Raw genomic sequence first — 13,446 nt, 5'->3', positions numbered from 1 at the left:
AATTGTTTCCCTTAAAAAAAAAAACCAAAAAGCTTAGGAGACTTTTCCTTGGATTGCTAGCCATGAAGATGTGGGTGCCTATATCAAAGTCATGGCAAAACTCACTATTATTCCCAGGGATCAATTTTTAGAAAAAGAGGTGCCAGATCTCATTTGTACAACTCATTTGTATATGCCACACACCCCTGACATCACCGAAAGGTGTACTAAATTATATCAGCTCAGCATTTACCTTAAAAATGCTTCCTGAATTATAATGGTCATAATAAAACCTTACTCCCATCATACTTTTTAAATTACTTTCTCCTATGTGACCACAGTGGCATGATGAAGATTTCTATCTGTCTGCTTTATATGTTTTGGTTATTTTCCCTTTTTTTGTGGGGGAAAATATTAGAAAGTTTGTCAAGTCTTAGAGTTTAGCCAAATTCTCACTGTGGGTTTGGACAATGGAGCCCAGAAATAAGTATTTTTCTTTTGAGGGGGGAGGGGGTAAGAAAGAAAGAAAGTGCACAATAAAATTCAAAGGTTCCGGAGCTCTGCTCCTGTGAGCTCCTGCCCAAAATGAGGCCTGATTGTTCCAACTGATTATTTTTCCTGTTCTGGGGTGCGGCAAGAACAGTGCTTACCTTGCGAGGTGATGCATGCGAACCCTTTAGCAGCCGACTCGCCTTGTCCAGCAACTCTTCCTGGTGTGTTTTTTTATAGCCGTTCAGTAAAGAATCTCCATGCCTTAAAGACAGGCCCCCGGGAAAGAGCAGCCACTTAAGTACAGAGGTTGTAAAAGGTAACTATTAAACCCGAATGCTCCCAAGAAGCTATAAGAGACCAATTAATTCACCTGCTACACTTCTCCATCTCTCCCTTCCACCCCCTGGCTTTACAGTCAGCCCAAGCGCTGAAGGATTTGACTGCATGGTACAAAAGCACTGAGACGCCAGCAAATTGCAGGTTGCCGTGATTTAGGACATCAAGGCCTTCTGGTACATTTAGAAAGAAAAAGAAAAGTGAACTGGAAGAACAGGTTAAATGGTGCATTCTGTGATTTCATCAATAGCCTGTAAAGGCAATAGTTTTGCAGAGACGTGGAGAAGGAGCTGTGTCGTTAGATTATTTTTAAACATTTCTAATCTTACGTTCCACACCAGCTGCCCCTCTCCAGTCACGTAGGGATGCCAACCCCCAGGTGAGACCTGGGGATCCTCCAGAATTACAGCTCATCTCCAGAGTCCAGACTACAGAGATCAGTGCCCCTGGAGAAAAATGAATGCTTTGGAGGGTGGACTCCATGGCATTGTACCCCACTGAGGTCCCTCTTCTCTCCAGGCTCCACCCCGCAAATCTCCAGGCGTGTCCTAACCTAGAGCTGACAACTCTACCCCCACCTCACCCCATGCAGGTGGCCAGGAGGAACCGGGCAACCCTACCCCATGACAAGCAAAAGCTATATAAGATGCCTTGTATGATGCCAGTCAACTGTTCTATCTTGAGTTGACTCTAACTTACAAAAGCTTTTCAGGGTCTCAGACACAGCGAAATACCTCCAACCTGAAGTTTGTTTTGTTATTTTAATAGAGATGCTATGGATTGAACCTATGGCTGCCAGGTCCGACTCAAGAAATATCTGGGGACGTTGGGGGTGGAGCCAGGAGACTTTGGGGTGGCGCCAGCAGCAAGGTTGTGACAAGCACAATTGAACTCTGAAGGGAATTCTGGCAGTCACATTTAAAGGAACCACACACCTTTTAAATGCCTTCCCTCCATTTGGAATAATGAAGGATAGGGGCACCTACTTTTGGTGCTCATAGAAGTGGACCCTCCGGTTCAATCTTTTTGAAACTTGAGGGGCACTTTGAGGAGAGGCACTGGATGCTATGCTAAAATTTGCTGTCTCTACCTCAAAAAACAGGGGACCCCAGAGCCCCAGATACTGATGGATCAATTCTCCATTACACCCTATGGGAATCGGTCTCTATAGGGAATAATGGAGTGCCCAGCAGACATTCCCCCCCCCCAACACACTTTCTGATGACACTGAAGTGGGGGTAGGGCCTCCAAACCAGGGGATCCCCTGCCCCCAACTAGTGATTGGCAATCCTAACCTGAGATTTTCCTTATGCAAAGTTTATGCTCTACCACTCAGCCACAGCAAACTGAAACAATCCACAATCTAACCATTCACAAACTATAAATCAGCCAGTACCCACAATGCAAAAACCAGGTGCTGGAAAATGCCATCAAGTCACAGCTGACTTACAGCAATCCTGTGGGTTTTCAAGGCAAAGGATGTTTAGGGGTATTTTGCCATTGCCTACCTCTGAATAGCAAGCCTGGACTTCCTTGGTGGTCTCCCATCCAAGTACTAACCAGGGCCAACCCTGCTTAGCTTCTGAGATCTGTCACGATTGCGCAAGTTTGGGCCATCCAGGTGAGAGCACACAAAGCTCCATGAAGTTAACACCAGGTCACACAAAAAGAGAGCAATTAAAGCAACACTTCTGTCATGCCTTATGACTAGAAACAGATAAATGCCCCATTCTGTTCTTTGACCATAATATTTTTGCAGCCTTGGGAGAGGCAAAATCAGCCTCCCAGAAACTAGACTTGTGTTGCCACAACAAACCTGGTCTGGATGAGATTTTCCTGGAGAGCCATGTGGGTAGGGCTTCTTTTTCGAACACTGCTTTGCAAAATGAAGGACAGGAACTGGACACTTATAGACTTTCTTAGGAGAAAGTGATGTTCCTAAATGCCTTCTTTGCATAGCTATTAGCCACCCTTGGGTATAAGGCAGGGGTTTTCTGGCATGGTTATTGGTCTTAAAAGTCCCACTGGATTCAAAAACTTTGTTCCGGGTTATAGTTATATATTTAAGAGTTATATTTTATATTATTGGATATGTGTGTTTGGTAGAGTGGCACACAAATAATACAATAGTCGTACAGTAAAGTCAAAAATCATACAACAGTGATTTTTTTGGTGGAAGGAGCCTGAACAGAGATCCAACACAATTCTGGATCCATTCAGAGCGGTGGAGTTCCCTCTGCAAAATTTCCTCTAGTGTCCATTTAATCTCTCAAAACTGGATAATGAGCATCCATTAAGTACATTTCAGTTAAAGGCTGCTTTTCTAAGTACAAGAACCATAGGAGAAATAGCTGACCTGAGATTAAACTTCATAAATGACATTGCGTCATGTATTGTATTTATTGCAAACTTCCTGCTGGACCTAGGGAGTAACAAGTCATCACCAGTACTAGGATCCAGAACATCTCTCACCAGACTCAATTGCAATAGACATAGGAGTGCTCTTGAACTCCTGACTTTTGTCCTTCATCAGCCAGGTCTGATAACTTTTTAATGTTTATGATAGGAAAGGCATTTCCTTTCATCTTATCAATAAACATTAATTTTGATCTTATGCTATCAATCTTTTACTTCTAGTCACTTAACACCCCAGTTCTAGGCATATTTAACTGGAACTCTTCCAAATTTGTTTAGGGTTGCACGTTAAAGGCTAACAAAAATTGTGGCAGGGAAAGAGCTTACATATCTTTGTATAGGAAGAAGTGAGCAGTAACTCATGAAAGCTCATGTCCTGCTATAAATTTTGTTAGTTTTTAAGCTGCTACTGGACTCTTGCTCTTTTCTACTGTTACAGACAGTACTGTTACAGACAGGTGGCTACCAATCTTGATCTATCTCCAAGAAAATGTAGTGATCTTGCTTAGTATCCTTGCAAGTACACAGAGGGATCCAAAGCAAAGCATAAGAACATAAGAGAAGCCATGTTGGATCAGACCAGTGGCTCATCCAGTCCAACACTGTGTCACAGTGGCCAAAAAAACCCAGGTTCCATCAGGAGGTCCATCAATGGGGCCAGGACGCTAGAAGCCCTCACACTGATGCGCCTCAAGCACCAAGAAGACAGAGCATCACTGCCCCAGACAGAGTTCCAACAATACACTGTGGCTAATAGCCACTGATGGACCACTGCTCCATATGTTTATCCAATCCCCTCTTGAAGCCATCTATGCTTGCAACCGCCACCACCTCCTGCGGCAGTGAATTCCATGTGTTAATCACCTCTTGGGTGAAGAAGGACTTCCTTTTATCAGTTCTAACCTGACTGCTCAGCAAAATTTAACCTGACTACTCAGCAAAATCTCTTTTTTGTATCTGGGAAGATATTATCCTGCCTAATATCTGAGAAGATATTGTCCTGCAGTGCTAAAGACACACAGTCCATTTGTCTAAAGATTTTAGATTATATGTGGGGCTTTTTTTTTTAGAAAAATCCCAGCAGGAACTCATTTGCATATTAGGCCACACCTCCTGATGCAAAGCCAGCCAGAACTGTGTTCCTGTGCGTTCCTGCTAAAAAAAAAAGCCCTGATTATATGTGTACTGAAATATTAGTTGTGAATTGATATTTTTAGGTATTTTAACAGCAAGTTACATGCATTCTGGTCCTGGACATATACATGAATTTCAAAAAGGGAAACTTCATTCTTGGTGAGTTACATCATATTAAACCAATTCACCCTGAATAAAAATATTGATCTGACATTACTGAGTTAATGTGTGTGAAGTAGTTTGAACACTCTAAAGTGCGATCTAAATGTCACCTAGCATGAAACTGTAAATGGATTTCCAATTATCGTGGCTGATTAGATGAATTTGCATTAAGTTCAGTCTAAGACAGTTGCATGGGATAGGCCTCTACACGTGTTGGTAAGGCAACATATAAACTGAAGAGTTTGGACCTCTCCAGAAGGAATGATAAGAACCCTCATGTTTGCATAGCTCAACGGACTCAACACTAAAATGCCCTTTGGCTTCCTCTAGATAAAACTTAAAGAGAATGAAGTTCAAAATTCTGAAATAAGCGCAAAGTTCACAATTTTCCCTTACAACTCTATGATCAATTGCTGGCAATTACATTACTCAGGACTGGAATACACAGTTTAATATAGTTTGGCAATGCACAGACTACAATAATTATCTACTCTAGAGATAATTCCTTGTGGGGAAAACAAATATGAGGAAGTGCTAATTATACTCAACCACCAAAACCAGCAAGTATTTTACTGTGTCTTAAAGAACAGCCCATAATTAACTACATTTATGATGAATCAGCATAACAGTGACATTTCTCTTGAGGTCAAGAACGTTCCGTACCAAGAAGGATGCTAACTCACCGGCAAATGAACTTGACTTTCCAGATGACGTATGTTGAGAACTGGCTCTCTTGCTTGAGCTATCTGCATTGTTTCACTAAATTGTTCCTTACCAGCAGGCACCTCTGATTTAAGGCATTTTCTTATTTGGTCGTCACATTTCAGACTGGGAGCTAGGGATTTGCATTCAGAACTGCCCAATCTGAAAAATATCCCCAAAAAACACCTTATTGGTATTGTTCAGGTAAATTTCAGCATCCCAAATGTATCTGAAATTTTTTGGGAAAACAAAAAAAACCCCAAAAAATTCCAGATCTAGTCGGGAATTGTTGGCAAACCACAAAAAAAAAAAAAAATCTGAGGGGCTTGAGCAGATTGCTCTTGCTGTTTTCAGGTTTTCTTCTGCAGTTCCTTTAAACAGGGAGTTTTTAAAGGGATTGCAGAAGACAACCTGCAAACAGCCAAGGGGGAGGGGGAGGAGACCACTCACCCCACCAGCTCAGCTGGGGCTCTCTTGGGCAGTTTGGTCAAACTGCCCCAAAGAACCCCAGCCCTAGAGGAGACTGCAAGGAGAGTTCTCCCCATAGGATCAGCTGCTTTGTGGACACTCTTGGGCAGCCTGGTTTAAAGGGACTGCCCAAAGAGTCCCAGCTGAGCTGCCTCTCAGCTGCTTATTTGTGGCTTTGCCACTGCTTTCTTCCCTCTCTGAACATTTCAATTCAGATCTACTGGATTTGGGGGAAAATTGGGATTTCTGGAAAATCCAGGATCTGAAATCTGAGTATTTTACCAGTATTGGGATCTTGATGGATGCTGTGTTTTCAGGTTGTGCTTTGGTCTTAATTTTGTTATTAGTGAAGAGTTGGAAAAGAAAGACCAATGAAGCAGACTCCCACGTGTAAAAATAAGATAAATGGAGAGCTGGGGGAAACCAAGGCTGTTTTATAAAGGACGAGAGAATAGATAGATCAGGGGCCAAGACCATCCGGACTTGGTCCCAAATATTAATTAGAGTATGACTGAATGGGTTGATTATAATCCAGAAAGGACTATCTTTCTTCTTTGACCACAAAAATTCCTAGTATTTGTACGGAGAGATGAGAGTCTCTTCGATGTGGATCCACAATGGGCATGGTCGTGTATACAGTACAGTGCCATGGAAGAGAGAACAGAAGCCTTATAATAAAGATATAGATCAGGGAAAGCTAGCCCACCCTTATTTTTAGGTCTCTTGATAGTGGCAAAGCGGATTCTTGGGTGTTTATCACCCCATATGCAATCTGTCAATAAAGCCTGCCACTTCCAAAATAAGGCATCGGGGATGTTAATGGGAAGAGCTTGAAATAAATAAATAAATTTTGGGAAAATAAAATACTTAATTGTATTGATCCGTTCGATCCAAGACAGAGCTAGAGATTTCCAAGAATGAAGAGTTGTTGAGATTTGGTGATATACAGTGGAATAGTTTTAAGAAGATCCTTAAGATCCACAAGAATCGATATTCACAGGTATGACCATGAGGAGCTAATCCAGCGATAAGGATAAGAGGCTGTAAGAAAGGTTTGTGTGGCAGCTGAAATGTTTATTGGGAAAATCATAGATTTAGATAGATTAAATGATAAACCAGAATATTTCCTAAAGTCCAGGAAGAAAGGAGACAATGCTGACAATGACGCTAAAAGGTCTCGCAGATAAAGAGCCTTGTCGTCAGCGAACAGGCTGATTTTGTATTCAGTACTGTTGATGTTAAAAACCTAGGATTGATGAGGATTGTCTGATATAGTTCGCTAACAGTTCGATAGCTATGGTGAACAACAGAGGAGACAGGGGGCACCCTTGATGGGTCCCCTGGGAAAGAGAGAAATCAGGTGTTGAGACCCCATTAATGTGTAGCAAAGCTTTTGGAGAGGAGTAGAAGGAATCAATAATTGAGAGGAATTTAGGGCTAAATCTCATTATTTTTAAAATCGAAAGTAAGTAAGTGGGTTCTATGCTATCAAAAGCTTTCTCAACGTCTAAAGCCAAGATGCATGATTCATATGGCTGGAATTTGCCATATTGGATGATATTTAATGTTTGATGGATTTATTTGATATTTAATGTCTGTAATTTGTCGTTGCGGAATAAAGCCTATCTGGTTTTCATGAATATATTGGTCTATAAAAGACCAGTTAAAATAGATGTTAAAAATTTATAAATGGTATTGAGAAGAGAAATTGGGTGAAATGATTTTGGGTCTAAGAGATCCCTCTCTTTTTTTGGTAAGAGTATTATTTTTGCTAACTTCCAACTCTCAGGAATTGCGCCACAATCTAAGGCATGGTTACAAATTTAAGTGAACGGCATAAGAATGTCTTGGGAGAATTTCTTATAGAATTCGGACTGAAAACCGTTCCTACCAGGGGTCTTATTAATTTTGGCATTTTTGATAGCAGAAAGGACTTTCAAACTTGTAATTGGGGAATCCATAAAAGATTTATGAGCTGTATCCAATTTTTTTAAGAATTTTGTGTTTACTAAGGAAGCTGTTAATAAAAGATGAGTCTGGGTTTTCAGAGGCATATAATTTTTTAAACAAGTCTTGGAAAATTTGCCTAATTTTGGGAGGAGATGAATGAGTTTTCCCTACCGAATCTGTAATTAGATGAATTTGACAATCTGCAATTTCAGTTCTGAGTTTTCACGAAAGAATTTTTAAAGATCTAGGGTGACAAAATCAATACTTCTGTTTAGTAAAAAGATTTTTCTTGATGATATTGGACTCCAGTAAATCTAGTTTTTTGCATTCTATTAATAATTTTTGGTAGACCTTTTTAGCACATGTAAGCTTATGTAAGGTTTCCAGCTCTTGAATAGTTTTGCAAAGCTAATCTGGTTTCTTATCTTCTTTTGTTGTAGGCCGCGCTCAGTGAAATGCACTTACCGTGGAGGACTGCTTTAAACACATCCCAGATCACAGGTTTCGAAAACCCACATCTAGAATTTAATTCAAATAAATTTTTGATTTCTTTTTCAATTTCTTTGCAAGCATTGGAGTCCAATAAAAGAGCTTTGTTGAAAGACCATGATCGTGAATGCGGTTCTTGGGTTACGATTAGTTAAGTGGCATTCCAACCAGGCATGGTTGGATAGCGTTCAAAGACCAATATTGGAGTAACTAATCTGGGGAATCAAAGAATTTGAAATCAGAAAATAATCTATATGTGTAAAAACATTATGTTGTGCGGAGAAGTATGTATATTCATTCACTCCATCATGCTGAAGGCGCCAGATGTTGCACAAATGATGTTGAGTTAGTAAAGAGTGAAGAGGGGTACATACTTCCTTGGGGGGCTTTGAGTGGGGATGAGATCTATCCCATGTGTTGTGCATTATATAATTAAGGTCCCCACCTATTACGAAATGACCCTCTTGAAAAAGAGACAGTTTGGCAAAGACCTCCTGCAAGAATGTGATTTGATTGTCATTTGGAGTATATAAGGAGGCAAAGGTGTATAGAGAACCATCAAGATGACCTTTAATGAACAAGTAGCACCCCAAAGGGTCTGCTTCTTGGGCCAGACATGAAAAGCGTACCTTATTGGAGATGAGAATAGCTACCCCATGAGACTTGGATGAGCCTGCTGCTTCGAATTAAAGGGGAAAGAGTTTGGACCAGAAAACTGGATGCCCCGTGTTTTTCAAATGAGTCTCTTGCAAAAAGAGGACGTCAGATGAAAGTCGAAGGAGGGCTGATTGTATTTTCTTCTTTTTTATAATATTATTGCGGCCATGGCAGTTTAAAGAAATTAATTTGCTGTCCCCTGTCATATCGTCAAATTAAAAAATGAGTTAATTAGAAAGTCCTCCCAAGGTATTATAGAGTACTGTGACCAGCACATTTTCCCCAGCCTCCCAACCACGATAGTGCGATTCAACCGAGGTATCTCCCTTCTGTGGCTAGAATGTACAATATAGTCATAATGCCAAGCCAAATAATATAAAGACTAAAACAAATGTACCCACCAATTCCTCTTTGTTATAGAGATTACATGAATTAGATATTCACAAAATAGCATTAAGAGGAGAATAGTATTACAGGGGATCACCATATAAAGTGCTTGAAAGATACACAATCTTACAGGGGATAATCATATAAAAAGCTTGGGCAAGCTCCTGTGGTTCATACCAGAAAAACAAATAAAGAAATAAACCATGGGGCTGACTAAGTAAATTGTAGTAAACCAAAGCAGTAGGTGGCTGTATAACAAGGCCTAGTTTCTACAGGGGATCCCGTTTTGAATAGCTCAGGGGGGGAAATGATGAGAATCAAAACTGAGCTCCTATGGGCATTCACTGCTAGCTGGGAGAAAAAACAGACAAAAGTAGAAGCAGGAATAAAGAATCAAGGAATAAAGAATCAAGGCCAACGCCATGCTGGGAATTATTAGGAAGGGAATTGAAAACAAATCAGCCAGTATCATAATGCCCCTGTATAAATCGATGGTGTGGTCTCATTTGGAGTACTGTGTGCAGTTCTGGTCGCCACACCTCAAAAAGGATATTATAGCATTGGAGAAAGTCCAGAGAAGGGCAACTAGAATGATTAAAGGGCTGGAACACTTTCCCTATGAAGAAAGGTTGAAACGCTTGGGACTCTTTAGCTTGGAGAAACGTCGACTGCGGGGTGACATGATAGAGGTTTACAAGATAATGCATGGGATGGAGAAAGTAGAGAAAGTACTTTTCTCCCTTTCTCACAATACAAGAACTCGTGGGCATTCGATGAAATTGCTAAGCAGACAGGTTAAAACGGATAAAAGGAAGTACTTCTTCACCCAAAGGGTGATTAACATGTGGAATTCACTGCCACAGGAGGTGGTGGCGGCCACAAGTATAGCCACCTTCAAGAGGGGTTTAGATAAAAATATGGAGCAGAGGTCCATCAATGGCTATTAGCCACAGTGTATGTGTGTATATAAAATTTTTGGCCACTGTGTGACACAGAGTGTTGGACTGGATGGGCCGTTGGCCTGATCCAACATGGCTTCTCTTATGTTCTTATGTTCATTTAGAGACAAGTCGACCTTTAGGAGATAAAGAATAATAAAAAGAAAGTAGAAAGGAGAGCTAAAGTACAACAGGCCATGGTCCAACAGGCCTTACAAGAACAGTAGGTGACAAAAGTGGGGAGAGAGAAACGAGAAGCATAGCATGAAAAAAGGTAGAACATACTGTCAACGACCAAACCTGTCCACCCCCCAACCCCCCCCAACAATCACCCCCCCACCCTCCACACATATAACAAACACACAACCATTCTTATCATTTTCTGCAATAGCAAAAAGCAACGCTATAAACTTCAAATAACTTGTTGCAAGAGGGGAACAACCCCTTCTCAATCCAAAATAGTACTAAACCACGTAGAAAAACCTAACTCCGACCTAGAATATTAGAGTATCTGAAAATCCCGCCATGATACTGTGCATGCAGGAAACCATAGTAAGAGATTATGAAGGAATAAAGTTAACTAGCAGTAAAATCAGGTCTTTCTGTGGTGTCTTGGAGATGCCTGGCCTGCCGCGGAATGTCGGCTATGGGAATCAGATCGGTCAGATGAGGAGAACGCTGAAGAGTCAGGCCACTCAAGATGGAGAGCGGCGAGAAGTTTCCATTCTGAGGTAAGGTATGATGCCATCGAGCATTGACCTTGGTGCATTACCAGGATTTGTACAGGTGTAGACCAACGGAATCGGATCTTGTTATCCATAAGGCATGAAGTAATCAGGCGCAATTCTTTGCAGTGTTGCAAAGTATCAGGGGATAAATCTAGAAGGACGAGAATCCGTTTATCGTTGTGCAAAAGCCCTTTCTCTGAATGAGCTTTGGTAAGGATGCATTCCCTGGTGCGAGCATCAGGAAAGGTAGCAATGATGTCGCGAGGAAAGTCTGCTGAGCGCTGCTTAAGGGGCCCCAGACGAAAAGCGGTCTCAATGACTGGGGCGACACCATCTTCTAAGTTGAGAGTGGAGGCAAGCCAGTTCATCAGTAAAATACGAACTCCCTGGTTTTCTTCTGCCTTTTCTGCTATCCCCCTGAATTTAAGGTTGCGTTCATGCAATCTGTTGTCTAAAAACATAATTTTTTCCTTAGCCCATGATTCTGCTTGGGATAGGGTGGTAAGATCGTTCTGTGCTTGAGTGACTATTTCGTAAGCAGAGTTCGCTATCTGCGCCACATCAGAGATAGTTTCATTTAGTTTTTTAAGTTCATCTTGAATAGGGGAGATAGCCTGTGCAAAGTGGGCCAAAAGATTTTTTTCTAGTCTGGAAATGGCTTCAAAGGAGGTCTGATTTGAGAGAGCAGCGTTCCCTTTAGCCCAAGGGGAATTCTCGCCCGCCATTTTCTCTAAGGCTTCTTGGGCCCAAGGGGAGTCGCGGCGTTGTTCTCCCGAGCAGAGATATTTGGTCAGATTTTGAGAAGCCCTAGAGGTTTTAGACTTACCTAGGGTTCGTATGACCATGTCTTAAAGGCAGGATGAGACTGGAGACCGAAGGAAGGGTGATGTGTCTGGACTGAAGAAGGAGTGGTTCTTTCAAGCGTCCGCCATCAACAACGACGCCCCACCCCCCCAAGCAGGTTTTTAACAGAAGATAAAGGCAGAAAGATAGGATGGGGTAAGGCAGGGAGAGCATTTCTAATAATAGGACTCATGTCATATGGTGACAATGAAGGAAGCAGTATTTTCTATACTCTTACTGTCCATTATATCTGTTTTTTTCTAACCTATTTCTTGTCTAAAACTCCTCCCCAAATCCCCTTACATATCTGTAATCCTGGGAGTAGTGCCTCAGAGAGAGGCTATGGCACAGTGGTAGAGCATCTGCCTTACATGCAGAAGGTCCCAGGTTTAATCCCCAGCATTTCCAGCAAGAAAATAAATCAGATTGTAGCATGATGTGAAAGCCTTCCGCCTGGGGCCCTGAATAGCTATGGCCAGTCAGACTAGACAAAGGGTGGCCAAATTTGCTTAATGTAAGAGCCACAGAAAAAATGTCAGATGTATGAGAGCCACAAGACATGAACGTCAGATGTTTGAGAGCAGGAAGGAAGGAAGGAAAATAGGTGGAGGGAGGAAGAGGTGGAAAGAAAGCAACTTTAAATGCATTCTCCAAGCTGCTGGCTGGATTAGCTTAGAGAAGTGATTTAATGAGAAAAATCCCTTCCCCAAGTCAGCCAAAAGGGCAGTGGGGGTTTCAAGAGCCACACAATATGTGTGAAAGAGCCACATGTGGCTCCCAAGCCACAGTTTAGCCACTCCTGGACTAGAGAGTAGTGAGCTGGCTAAGTAATGTTTGTAGTTCAGTATAAGGCAGCATCCTGTGTTCCTTCCATGCTGTTTCGCTCTCAAAATTGCCCCAAACATGCAAAAAGCTTTGTGGTGGCAAAAAATACGTTTCCCTATGGAGCTAATGACAGTGTTTTGTATGGAGGTGGATTTTAATTTAATTTATTTTAATTTTTCAATTTATACCCACAAGCGGGCTCAGGGCAGCTTACAGCATTAAAACAGCATTAAACAAACCACGTCAAATCAAACAATATCATAAGTACAAAAGTCACATAAAATAAAAAAAACCCATAATCCACACAATTGGCAGCAAACCAAACAACAGCATATAGGCTGGACGCTTTCAGTAAAAACTTGAGCACCTTGATAGCAGGGTGCTGGGGGGAAGCGATGACTTCAGAGGACGCCTGCTGGATCAATTAAAAGTCTGGCGGAAGAGCTCCATCTTGCAGGCCCTGCGAAACTTGGATAAGAGAAATGGAAATGGAATTTTGATGAGACAAATAGAATTAAAAGGGTTAAATTACTCATCCCTTAAGGATCCATAGTCCCAATCCACATAGCTGTGTGCGGCTGCAAATTAATATAAAAAGAAAGGGCAAACTCCCATGTCCTATATAGTTTGACACGTCCCACACCCTGCACTGCCTTGACCTGCGCTATCAGTAGAAAAATTAATAGCTTACTATCAAATTGTTTTTCCTCTCCTCACACTGGTGTACAATGATGAGCACGACAGAGATCAAAGAGAAAATAAAGATGAAATCAGTAAGCGAGGAATGTCAAATGACAGACCAGAGAATCTATTATTTAGCAGCCATTGCCGGTCTGTTTAGGAATAGAATCGCAAATTGCACACTCTTGCCCCAGATAATGAAAATTCAAATCACGTCCCTTGTTTTTTAATCCAATGAGAGTTTTTAATTATGCATCAGA

The sequence above is a fragment of the Heteronotia binoei genome, chromosome 14 (genome assembly GCF_032191835.1).
Source record: "Heteronotia binoei isolate CCM8104 ecotype False Entrance Well chromosome 14, APGP_CSIRO_Hbin_v1, whole genome shotgun sequence".
Taxonomy (NCBI): Eukaryota; Metazoa; Chordata; class Lepidosauria; order Squamata; family Gekkonidae; genus Heteronotia; species Heteronotia binoei.
This window is presented reverse-complemented; position numbering follows the sequence as displayed.